Here is a 13,922-nt window from a genome sequence, read left to right as displayed (position 1 = left end):
GTGAGCCAGAAGAGAGAGCTCTGGGTCTTCGCGGGTCTTTCCTGAGCATGCACAAAGCTCTGGGAATGCACGTACCCTTCTAGATTACCAAGAATATGTCAGAGAATTTCAAAGCCCTCATTCCCCAAAGCATCTCATTCCCAACCTTTCTGGTTAGTTTTGGTTTACTCCAACTGTTTTCCTTTGCCTCGGGCAACAGTAGCTAAAACATATGTCTGTAAATACTTTTAACAAACACCCCCAAGGTAGATACTTTTCCATGAAGAGTTCCAAGTTAGGTGACATAAAGGCAGACCTCTTTTTTTTTAAACAGTCTTCTAGCAAGCCACCAGACAGATGAAAACAAGTTAATTACAATTCTTTCTGAATTAGGTCTATCCTGCTCCCTATATCAGTACCAGGAATGGAGTCTGTTATTTTCAAGGCTATCACTGAGCTGAGAAGCAGATGGGACAAGGGTAGCCAAATGCCACAAAGCTCACTGTTCTTACTGAGATTCAGTCTATTTTCTTGATTAAATGTTCCCCTGATTGCTACAAGCTTTTGGTTAGTTACCAGAGTTCCAAAAAAGTTGATTCTGGGTCAGACACAGTTGCTCATATCCTGTAATCCCAACACTTTCAGAGGCTGAGGCAGGAGGATTGCTTGAGCCCAGAAGTTTGAGACCAGCCTGGGCAACATGGGGAGACCCCATCTCTACAAAAGTTAGCCAGGCGAGGTGGTGCATGCTTGTGGTCCTAGCTACTTGGGAGATGGAGGTGGGAGGATCGCTTAGGCCTAGGAGATCGAGACTACAGTGAGCTGTGATCTTCTGACAGTGTTGTTGTTGCTTTTATGGAAGACTGGATTTTCTGGAGCTCCTTACTCTACCGTTTGATTTCTTTTAAATCTAGAATTATGCTAAAATCCAGAAAACATATCATTATCAAAGCATATCATCAAAAAGATGCAAAAATAATAAATTATAAATCATAATACAAAGAAGAGCAAGCAAAATATATGACCTAGTCTTAATATAAAAAACAAATGTAAATTAGATCAAGTTCTTTAAAACACTGTTAACAGTAAATGCAGCAGCTAATTTTTTTTAAGACTCTTTCTCAAAGCATCCCTCCTCCATGTAAATCAAGAGCCTAACACAAAACACAACTCAGAGGAAAAATTCCTACAGGGAGCTAGTTCTTTATTCTCAGTATACAAGGAAAAGCAGTCACCATCATTTGTTATTTGCATCTAATGGAAACTTTACACACACACATACACACACACATATTTTACAAAGAATGTTGAGAAGAATCAGGAAATAGTGGAAAACAACTTTATTAGATTTTCTAAGTATTTAAGTACAGCAAATCCAGATAGTCATTCCACATTTTCCTTGTTTTTAAGATATAGCTGAAATGGGCTATGTCCTGTGAATACAACTGCCCATCAACCATCATGGATAAACATGGAACACGTGCGTCTTATGGAACACATCCATTTTATAAATTTCATAAGTCAGATATCTATTAATAAAATTATAGCTTATGGTCGTATCTTGTTCTTTTTTTGGCATCTACATTGCCATAATATAATACCTGAAAGCTTGAAGTTTTGAAACCTTTAACGGCTCATAATTTGTTGAAGGATGGCTATCCTCTGATCTACATTTTGCAAAATATTTTCATTTTCAGATTTATAACCATTATTTAGAATGATCAAGCCAATTATTTTTTTTTTCATTCCTATACCTATTTCCTTCCAATCACTTCTCTATACACCCCTGCTTTCAGCATTTGTCTACTTATAAAACCATATCCAGTCTATTTTGGAGCACAAATATAAGAGATAAAAGAATAGCAAAACACATCCTTTACTACTTGTCCATGACAAAATATTATGTGAGAAATTCCTTCTTCTTAAATGACTGAGTAGAATACCATATTTCTTTTCTTTTTTTTTTGTTTGTTTGTTTGTTGTTGTTGTTGAGACAGAGTCTCACTCTGTTGCCCAGGCTGGAGTGCGGTGGGACGATCTTGGCTCACTGCAACCTCCGCCTCCTGGGTTCAAGCAATTCTCATGCCTCAGCCTCCCGAGTAGCTGGGATTACAGGCCTGTGCAACCACACCGGCTAATTTTCAAATTTTTAGTGCAGATGGGGTTTCACCATGTTGGCCAGGCCAATCTGGAACTCTTGACCTCAAGTGATCCACCCATCTCGGCCTCCCAAAGTGCTGGGATTACAGACATGAGCCACCACACCCGGCCTCATATTTTCTCTTGATCCTTAAAAATACATTGTTCAGTCATCAAATTTTTAGTTGAGAAAACTCAGATAATGAGATCTTATTTGAAGATTCATAGTAGGTAATTTTGCTTATATGATCCACTTTACCATCGTCATCAGGGTAGAATTTACCTTTCAGTATTCACTTTCTGATTTGTCTAATAATTGTGAAACTTCTTCCTCTGTCAATTTTCTTCTCTTTGCCATTATGAACAAAATATTTAAAAGTATGAATTTACATTCTGTTCAATAAAAGCTAAAAAGAGACCATAAAGATGGTGTCTCCAGTCTCCTTTTATATTACTTAAAAGGTGGCATAATCTTTTGGGCAATGCAACATGAAAATTGTAGGTTAATGCAATGACAAACCAAGGCCCACAGGCCAAATCGGTCCCACAACCTATTTTGTATGACGTGGGAGCTAAGAATGGTTTTCAAATATTTAAAGGGTTGTTTAAGAATAATATGCCACAGAGATCAAATGTAGCCCACAATGCCTACAATATTTTCTAACTGATCCTTCACAAAAAAGTTTGCCAACTTCTACTCTAGCTAATTCCAACATTTTTCTTTTTTTATTTTAGCCCCCTTTTTGTAAGTATAGTTTTGATGAGTACTGATAAAATAATTTCCTGGATGAAATAACAAAATGCTTCAATATATAGGTAAAGTAAGACCAGTAATATCCCCAAATGCTTCTTAGATTTACAAAGTGGTCCATATGGTAACTGCAAGATAAAATGAGTTTTATTCTATTAAAAAACATGTAAGTAAATGTTATCTCTATTCTTTATTTTTTTTTCCTCTCTGTTCTTTAAGACCTCTACAAAAGAATAAAACTCATGAAGTACCAATCCTTCTAATGGGTAAAAATGCTCAAAAGGGAAATTTAAAAATTAAAAGTCCACTGGTTGAGATGTCTGTAAGTGTGCATAGCAGCAAAGAGATGAGGACTAAAGAAAACAGTTACGGGCCGGGCACGGTGGCTCACGCCTGTAATCCCAGCACTTTGCGAGGCCGAGGCGGGCAGATCACAAGGTCAGGAGCTCGAGACCGTCCTGGCTAACACTGTGAAACCCCGTCTCTACTAAAAAAAATAAAAATAAGTTAGCCGGGCATGGTGGCAGGCGCCTGTAGTCCCAGCTACTCCGGAGGCTGAGGCAGGAGAATGGCATGAACACAGGAGGCGGAGTGCCACTGCACTCCAGCCTGAGCAACAGAGCAAGACTCCGTCGCAAAAAAAAAAAAAAAAAAAAAAGAAAAGAAAACAGTTATGGCAAAAGGAAGGAATTCACTATGCAGTAGCATTTCACTGTGATGACATAGCTAAAAAACTACACAGAAACAACTTAAATATGCCTGCTTGAAAGCATTCCTAGTATTGAATATACAAATTTAGAAATACGTATTTCTAAAAACTCCCTGCTTCATTTCTACTGATACCTAGACAAACCTGAAATTACATTTTCACTAATGTATATTCTAAGAGCTATGTGACTCTCAAAAGCTTATCAGTAATTTTACACTAGATAAAAATATAATTTATCTGATACCATAGTATGTCTGAAATGTACTTAATGAAGCAAAGTATCTAAAGTCCATCACTGTCCTCTATAGAGCACAAAATAAAAGATATAAAACATCCCTATTCTCAAAGAGCTTACACCCTAATGTGGTGGGGGAGGGAGGGCAGTAACAGTCACTTAACCATTCTGAACTGGTTTCATTATCTGGGTAATTCCTTTTCTTTTTGAGACAGAGTCTAGCTTTGTTGTCCAGGCTGGAGTGCTGTGGTGCGACCTTAGCTCACTGCAACCCCTACCTCCCAGGTTCAAGTGATACTCCTGCCTCATATTCCTGAGTGGCTGAAATTACAGGTGTGTGCCACCATGTGCAGCTAATTTTTGTATTTTTAGTAGACACGGGGTTTCACAATGTTGGCCAGGCTGGTCTCGAACTCCTGATCTCAAAGATGCGCCCGCCTCGGCCTCCCAAAGTGCTGGGATTACAAGCGTGAGCCACTGCACCTGGCCCTATCTGGGTAATTTCTAACATCCTTTCTAGTGCTGACATTCTATGATTTTACGAAAATATAACAACCATTTATTGAGTACCAACTGTGTACAAGGTACTACCATGCATTTGTGTACATTATCCCTAAAAAAAAAAACAAAAAAAAACTTGCACTGCAGGTATTATCTCCATTTTACCTGAATTCTCCTCTGTAATTAAAGGTCTTGGTCAAGATTATACAACCAGTAATGAGTATCACTGAGATCCATAACGAATCATATCACTGTTCATAGCTGTTACAGGTTTTAACAGATGTTTATGTTGTTATAAGTGGAAACCAATATTCAGTTGACTGTCTGAATACTGAAAAGACTATCAAGTTTTCTCATGCATCTGACAATTTATGATACTGCTAAGGCTAGAAATTACTTTCAGAACTTTGGTAAGATATTTTAAGAAAAAAAATTTCAAAAAGTACTGACAGTACAAATATAGAACTAGAAGAAAATACTTTAGGTACAAGTGATTTCTAATTCATCAGAAAAGCAGGCTAAGGCTAGTCAAAGAACTTCACTGAGGAGACTTAGGTAGTCCACTGAGAAAATTCTCAGGACAACCTGGACCTGATCATGAAATGCTCCTCTGGACCAGATTAAATCAAAATAAAAGTGAGTAAATGATATTTTTGCTTCTTGTTATTCAACTCTGAAGGATGTGCAAATTCTAGACTTTGAAGAAAATATGCAGAGTATCTAAATAGAGCTTTTGGCTTCCTGTTATCTAACTCACTTGCATGCTATGAAGGGCTGCAATGTTGAATTTTGGTACAAATATGATGAGAATGAAGATAAATATCTTTAATTCAAAATAAGTCACCAAGATTTTTGCCCTGAAGTTTTTGTCATTATATTCAGAACTTCACTAAGTGGGGTGACAAACAAGGAAAACTTGCTTGTAGTTGACAAGACCCTATAAAAATTACCAAGTCTGGTTTCATAGTTGTCAAATATAAACGTTTATTTCTGTAACATTAATTCTTGGAACACTGTGAAAAGTTAACAATGTATATTGTAATCCCTAGAGGAACCACTAAAAAACTAATGCAAAGGTATACAGTGAAAGAACCAAAGATTTATGGGCTAAAAACACAATCCAAAAGAATGCCAAAAAAGGGGAGAAAAAAAATAACAGCAAGATAAAAATATAAACCTAACCATATAAATAACTGTAAATATTAATGGACTAAACACCCTACTTAAAAAGCAGAGACTAAGTTAAAAAAAGAAAAGGCAGCACCAAACTACATGCTATTTAAGAGACAGAGATTTACATTAAAAGTAAAAGGTAAAAGTATGTTATAAAGGAAATTTATGTTAAAAGAAAAAATATAGCATGTAAACACTATAAGAAAGCTGGAGAAGCTATAAATTTTAGATGAAGCAGACTTTGAGACAGTATTATTACTGGAGATAAAAGACATTTCATATTGGTAAAAGAAACAATTCATCAATTTATACAAACTCAGAAAGCAGAGGAAGAAAAAACCATTGTTATGCATTTATGTTTATCTCATTGCACTCTTACCACTTCTATTCAAAATGGTGTTTGAAGGCCTAGACAACACCATAAGGCAAAAAGAAAAAAAAAAAAAAGAAATCACAGGCATAAAAATTGAAAAGAAAGAAGTAAAAAGTTTTTTTCATAGACACGACATCTGTACAGAAAATCCTAAAGCTACTAGAGCTAATTAGGGACTTTAACAAGATATTCAATATATATCATACCCTTTCCTTCATCCTTCAGGATACAAAGCCAATATACAAAAATCAACTGTACTTCTATAATACTAGCAACAAATAATTGGAAATTTAAAATGTTTTGAGATTTAGAAAAAAAGCCAAAATGCCCAACGAGGAATGGGTAATCAAACCACAGCTTACCAACAAAATATAATTCTAGACTACCAATTTAAAACAAATAGGAAAAAAAGTGGGTGGACTAATCCTCCAGATCACCGTTTCTGAAAGCTTTTTTTTTTTTTTAACTCATCACGTTTTCCTTTTAAATAAAGATGAAAATCTCATCTTCTTTTCCCATCTTAACTCACCTAAACATAAGAATGTATCTGTTTATCACTTTACTTGGTTAATAGGAAAGGAGTGGAGGAAAAGAAAGAGTAACTAAACATTTAATACTTTTGGAACCCATCAAAATTTCATAACCCATTATGAGGTAATATTAAGTAAAAATGGCAGAAAACAGCAGTTACAAGCATGTGAGGAGCGTGTGTGCGCGCGCGTGCACACACACACACACACATATACACACACACACACAAAGCACAAAACACAATGGAAAGAAATGTGGGGCCGAGCACAGTGGCTCACACCTGTAATCCCAGCACTTTGGGAGGCCACGGCAGGTGGATTACTCAAGACCAGGAGTTCAAGACCAGCCTAGCCAACATGGTGAAACCTCGTCGCTACTAAAAATACAAAATAGGGTCAGGCGTGGTGGCTCATGCCTGTAATCCCAGCACTTTGGAAGCCCGAGGCAGGAGGATCACAAGGTCAGGAGTTCAAGACCAGCCTTGCTAAGATGGTGAAACCCCATCTCTACTAAAAAGACAAAAATTAGCCGGGCGTGGTGGCAGTTATCTGTAATCCCAGCTACTCAGGAGGCTGAGGCAGAGAATTGCTTGAACCTGGGAGGCAGAGGTTGCAGTGAGCATACAGCTCCAAGAGGTTGCATGCCACTGCACTCCAGCCTCGGCAACAGAGCCAGACTCCGTCTCAAAAAAACAAACAAACAAAAAAAAAACATTAGCTGCGCATGGTGGTGCGTGCCTGTAGTCCCAGCTACTCAGGAGGCTGAGGCATAAGAATCACTTGAACCCGGGAGGCGGAAGTTGTAGTGAGCTGAGATTGTGCCACTGCACTCCAGTCTGGGTGACAAAGTGAGACTCCATCTCAAAAAAAAAAGAAAAGAAATGTAAATGTTGTTTTCTCCTTAAATTTACTTTAGGAAAGGAAAATATTACACTTAGAATAGTAAATGAAAAATCTGAGTATCTAGATCCTAATCCCTGCTCTATTTCAGGAACAATAAAAACTTTCTAGATTTCAAGAGCCTTAAATAACAGTAAAATTAAGGAATTAATTATTTTAGGGCCTTTCATTCTAATATTTCATGGCTTTCTGTTATACTTGGCAGGGATATGCTCTATTAGTTTTTCATGTAGTACGAAGTACACTGTATCTTTACTAAGATTCTAAAAACTGTCATGACAATCATGATCCATTACCCATTCAGGATCCTTCCTCCTATACCATTTGTTTTAAAGGCCATTTTAATCCAGGAACTTAGTTCCACTTCTAGGAGTTTCTTCTACAGAAATACAGTACTAGAAACTATGTACAAAGATACGTATAAGAATATTTATTATAGCATTGCTAGTAAAACAATTAAAAAATGGAAACCCAGATTTCCATTAATAGGGAATTAAAGTACAGTATTGCCATATAACATATACCTGTTTGAAAGTGGTAGATCTATGCATACCCACTAAAAGTTAGCAGACTCTCTGAGCAAAAAAATTAACTTCTCTGAAATTCAGTGTCTTGAAAACCAGAGGCTTGGCTGGGCGCGGTGGCTCATGCCTGTAATCCCAGCACTTTGAGAGGCCAAGGCGAGTGGATCACGAGGTCAGGAGATCGAGACCATCCTGGCTAAGACGGCGAAACCCCGTCTCTACTAAAAATACAAAAAATTAGCCGGGCGTGGTGGCAGGCGCCTGTGGTCCCAGCTACTCGGGAGGCTGAGGCAGGAGAATGGTGTGAACCCGAGAGGCGGAGCTGGCAGTGAGCCGAGATTGCGCCACTACGCTCTAGCCTGGGCGACAGAGCGAGACTCCGTCTCAAAAAAGAAAAAAAAAAAAGGAAAACCAGAGGCTTATTAACACCAACCTCTTAAGGATGCTGTGAAAGATAAATATATAATACATATGAAAACCTAGAACACTGCATTACACATAGCAGATATTCAATATATGCTACCCTTTCATTCATTTTTCAATCATTATAACACCTTCCTAATTGGTTTCTCTGCCTCTAATCTTAATAAGATTCCCCAAGCCATTCCAGACAATTATTTTCCCAAAACACCATTTTGTTTTGTTTTGGTTTGGCTTTAGAGAAGAGATCTCACTATGTTGACCCACGCCAGTCTCAAACTCCTAGGCTCAAGCAATCCTCCCACCTCAGCCTCCCGAGTAGTTAGGACTATAGGCACACGCCACCATGCCCAGCTCTAAAATACCATATTAAGATCTTGCTCAAACACTTGCTTACAAGAAAAAATTTAAACCCCACATTAGCATGATCATCCATACAACAGTCCCAATTTACCGTTAAAACCTCACCTTTCACTCCACCCAAACAGGAACCTATCATGCCACCCTTAAAAGTCTCCTCCTCACTGTCACTTGAAGATGCACTGCATATTTCTAGTTTTATGACTTTAATCATCTCCAAGTGTGATTCGCATCCACCCACTTCCATCCCATCCAAATCTTACTCATATTTCAAGTTCATGCTCCAGTCTAATCTTCCATAGAGAGATTCTCATTTATCTCAGCTCACTATTCTGTCTCCTCTGAACAATGTCTTGGTGTGATATTTAATATTCACACACACATGCAGATGCTGAAAGTAGGCAGCAAGTAGATGTTCAATAATTACCTGATGAATGAGAACACAACAAAGTCTTTACTACATAAACAGAAAATTTTTCTTCTATAATTTACTTAACAGAAAGGCCGAAAGTAACTTCCCAAGCTTTCACAATGTAAATGGATAATTACATAATATAACAAAAGACCTTATAGCCACACATATTATAGTACCTGCAGGTTCCCACTTTTTATTTTATTTTTTATTTATTTATTTATTATTTTGATACGGAGTCTCCCTCTGTCGCCCAGGCTGGAGAGTGGTGGCACGATCTTGGCTCACTGCAACCTCCACCACCTGGGTTCAAGTGATTCTCCTGCCTCAACCTCAAGAGTAGCTGGGATTACAACCATGCACCACCACACCCAGCTAATTTTTGTATTTTTAGTAGAGACAGGGTATTGCCATGTTGGCCAGGCTGGTCTTGAACTCCTGACTTCAAGTGATCTGCCCGCCTCAGCCTCCCAAAGTGCTGGGATTACAGGCGTGAGCCACGGTGCCTGGCCTGAAGTTTTTAGTTAAACGCCCCTTCCACATTACAGAGACTAAAACCAGCATCTGAAGCCAAAACTGTAAGGAACCTCTTTAAACCTTCCCAAATTTTCCAACTACCAAACCTTATCTACTAAGCATGTGCCTTTTTTTTTTTCTGAGACGGAGTCTCGGTCTGTTGCCCAGGCTGGAGTGCAGTGGTGCCATCTCGGTTCACTGCAACCTCCGCCTCCCGGGTTCAAGCCATTCTCCTGCTTCACCCTCCCAAGTAGCTGGGACTACAGGCGCACACCACCACGCCCAGCTAATTTTTGTATTTTTAGTAGAGATGGCGTTTCACCATATTGGCCAGGCTGGTCTCGAACCCCTGACCTCATGATCCACCCGCCTAGGCCTCCCAAAGTGCTGGGATTACAGGTGTGAGCCACCACACCCGGCCACATGTGCCACTTTTTTGTTATTTTAGGATTTCATATCCCATGTTCCAAAAAAAAAAAGTTTCTTCTTGTTTCTTAGTATCAAAACATTTATTTTACGTTTTCAAATTTAGTCCTACCTGAGTTCTTAACCATCACCCACAGATTGTTCTAGCAACAGGGTAAAACGTATTTATCACATAACTCCTTTACAGAACCCAGGAGTCACAAAGAATCATCCCTCAAGCAAAACAAAACTCACAGTAACTGGCTTTAAGACACCCTACAAGTACATGTAGTTCTCCCAACAGAGCTCTCTTGACCTCTCCAACAAAAACTGTTCTGTGTGAAGTTAAGAAATCTGTTCACATCACATCATTCAGTACAGAATCATAAGCACTGCCAAAATTTTTCTCTTTTTTTTCCTTTTTTTTTTGAGACAGGGTCTCACTCTGTCATCCAGGCTGGAGAACAGTGGTGCGATCTTGGCTCACTGAAGCTTCATCCTCCTAGGCTCAAGTGATCCTTCCACTTCAGCCTCCCAAGTAGTGGGACTATAGGCACATACCACCATGCCTAGCTAAGTTTTTTATTTTTTGTAGAGGCAGATTCTCACTGTGTTACGCAGGTTGGTCTGGAACTCCTTGGCTCAAGTGATCCATCCACCTCAACCTCCTGAAGTGCTGAAATTACAGGCGTGAGCCACCATACCTGGCCCCAAATTTCTTAACATGAAATTTGTTTCGCTTGAATAACTCTCTACCCTCCAGCTCCCATAAAATTATGCTAGACTTGTTACTTAATAAATTCTCAGTTCAATCAAGTGCCTGAAGTTACTTCAGCAAGCCTCTCCCTAACCCTGATGTGCTAGTTAGCAAGGTTTTCCCAATATAATCAAACTTAAACCCACAAGCTTGAAAGGGCACCTGAAAGGCTGAAAAATATAAACCTATTACAAATTCACCTATTCTTATATTTTAATGATACACCATTTCCTACTATGAATACTAAGTCTAATCTTTTATATATAAATTAAGAATTCTGATAGTTTAAACATTCAAAAAGTTTTCCAAACAACTAGTAAAGAACCACCCAAAACATTTTAATAGCATTTTATCATTTGTTTAATGTTGGTATGCTCTAAGTCTCTAAATATACTAAGTTGCTTTATTTTTCTGTAATAAAACATTCTGCTTTACCATCGCAAATATTGCCCTGAAAATTTGTTTTCATGAATAAAACTATGAATAGTCTTGTTATAATGGAAATGATGAGAAACAATTTATTTTTTAAAAAGCCAATGGGCCAAACATATTGGTGTGCATCTGCGGTCCTACCTACTTGGGAGGCTGAGGTGGGAGTACTGTTTGAGCGCAGGAGTTCTAGGTTGTAGTGCACTACGCTGGTTGGGTGTCCACACTAAGTTCGGTAGCAATATGGTGCCCTCCTAGGAATGAGAGACCATCAGGTTGCCTAAGAAGGGGTGAAACAGCCTAGTTCGGAATGGAGCAGGTTCAAAACTTCATGCTGATCAATAGCGGGATCATATCTGTATATAGCCACTGCACTCCAGCCTGGGCAACATAGTGAGACCACATCTCTTAAAAAATAAATAAAAATAAAATGTAAAAATAAAATAAAAAGCAGACAATAAAAGAACTAGTATTATCATAATAAAAACAAATCCATTTTCCCATACTGGATCAAGTATTACTCTGGGATTGAGTTTTAGACTGTTTAACTCTACAAGAGAAAACATATGTCACTGAGAAACTATTAAAGTTTCAGATACAGTAATTGGATTAACTCATTTTTTATTGAACTTTCTCCAGATTGGATGAAATAATACAATAAGGAAATGTCTGGGTTCTTATGATCCTAAAGTGCCTCCCCAATCTCTTAGGTGTCACAAGAGAAAAGACAGCCAAAAGTACAAAAAGGATAGAACATTTTCACTGTTCCCTAAGCATCTCCTGTAGGGAATAACCAAAAAGAAATACTGTGCCCCATTCCAAATTCAAAACATTGGCAAAACTGTGGCAAGAACAGGCAAAGATGGGGGAAATTAAATTGACAATTTGATTGGTATGTCTCGAAAAACAACCAATGTGTCCTGGTCTAGTGGCTGGTGACCAACTTCACCTTAATCAATGCAATGTACTCTGGGTACAAATTAGCTTGCTTCTCCTACTGTATTGCTTATGATTATTATATAGATATAAGTATTTAATCTTTCATGTTTTCCAACTGAATCTTTCTGTTTTCCAACTGATATCACGTTTGTCAAAAAAACTATAAAAGTATCTATTTACATTTATTTCTTTCCTTTTAAAATCAATACATAAATACTCATATATTTATATTTTACTTTTTTTTTTAAGACAGGGTCTCACTCTGTCCCCCAGGCTGGAGTGTAATGGTATGACTGCAGATCACTGCAACCTCTGCCTCCTGGGCTCAAGCAATCCTCCTGAGGCCTCAGCCTCCCAAATAGCTGGGACCAGAGGCATGAACCACTACAATCAGCTAATTTTTGAATTTTTTGTAGAGATGGGGTTTTGCTAGGTTGCCCAGGCTGGTCTTGAACTCCTGAGTTCAAGTGATTCACCTGCCCCGGCCTCCCTAAGTGCCAGGATTATAGGCATGAGCCACCGTGCCCAGCCTATATTTTACTTTAAAATAAGCAGTTGAGAGCTCCCAAGTGAGTATCAAGAGAACATGCTTGATGATGGATGCAGAAAAATATGTTCATGATTTTGTCTTTTCAACCAATGTTGGAACCACTAAATATCCATTTGCCAAAAAAAATTTTGTTGACAGATTCCTTGCAATAAATATTAAATTTAATTCAAATTGGATCCCAGTTATAAAGGTAAAATCTAAAACTATTAAAACCTCTAGGAGAAAGTCTTTGCAACCTTGGGTTAGGCAAAGATTTCTTACATCAAAAGCACAACCCAGAAAAGAACAAACTGAAAAATTAGACTTCATCAAAATTTAAAACTTCTCTACAAAAAACACTGCTAGAGGGGATGGGAAAAAAAACAAAAACACTGTTAGAGAAAAGAACAGCAACAGACTGGGAAAAAATATTTTCAAATCACATACCTGATAAGGAACTTGTATCAAGAATATATATACACATGTACATATATATACACACACATATACATATACACATATATATACATACACACACACACATATAGAACTCTTAAAACAACTTTAAGAAAACAACCCGATTTGGATATTAACCAGAGAAGATATATAAATAGAAAATAAGAACATTAAAAAATGCTCGGAGGCCGGGCATGGTGGCTCACACCTGTAATCCCAGCACTCTGGGAGGCTGAGGTGGGTGTATCACTTGAGGTCAGGAGTTCGAGATCAGCCTGACCAGCACGGTGAAACCCTCTCTACTAAAAAAAATATAAAATCAGCAGGGTGTGGCGGTGCTCACCTGTAATCCCAGCTACTCAGGAGGCTAAGGCAGGAGAATTGCTTGAACCTGGGGATGGAGGTTGCAGTGAGCTGGGATGGCACCACTGCACTCCAGCCTGGGTGACAGAGTGAGACTTGGTCTCAAAAAGAAAAAAAGAAAACTGCTCAATATCACTGGTCATTAGAAAAATGCAAATTAAAACGACAAGGGAATACTACCACACACCTATTAGAATGCTTAAAACTGACCATACCAAGTGTTGATCAGAACATGAAAGAACTGGAACTTTCATACACTGTTGGTTGAAATGTAAAACAAGGCCAGGCGTGGAGACTCGCGTCTGTAATCCCAACACTTTGGGAGGCTGAGGCAGGCAGATCACCTGAGGTCAGGAGTTCGAGACCAGCTTGGCCAACATGGTGAAACCCCATCTCTACTAAAAATACAAAAATCAGCCGGGCATAATGGCGGGTGCCTATAATTCCAACTACTCAGGAAGCTGAGGCAGGAGAATCACTTGAACGTGGGAGGCAGAGGTTGCAGTGAGTCGAGATCATGCC

At 38.5% G+C, this 13,922-nt stretch overlaps 1 protein-coding gene across 3 annotated transcripts in view; it reads right to left on the bottom strand.

The window, feature by feature from the left end:
* HIKESHI (heat shock protein nuclear import factor hikeshi) overlaps window positions 1-13,922 on the bottom strand; it is a 43,851-nt gene that overhangs the window by 10,426 nt on the left and 19,503 nt on the right. The gene's annotated exons all lie outside the window — the stretch shown is intronic.

Source organism: Pan troglodytes, chromosome 9, assembly GCF_028858775.2.
Source record: "Pan troglodytes isolate AG18354 chromosome 9, NHGRI_mPanTro3-v2.0_pri, whole genome shotgun sequence".
Taxonomy (NCBI): Eukaryota; Metazoa; Chordata; class Mammalia; order Primates; family Hominidae; genus Pan; species Pan troglodytes.
Note: the sequence above shows the minus strand (reverse complement) of the source record. Positions and strands in the feature narration are given on the sequence as shown.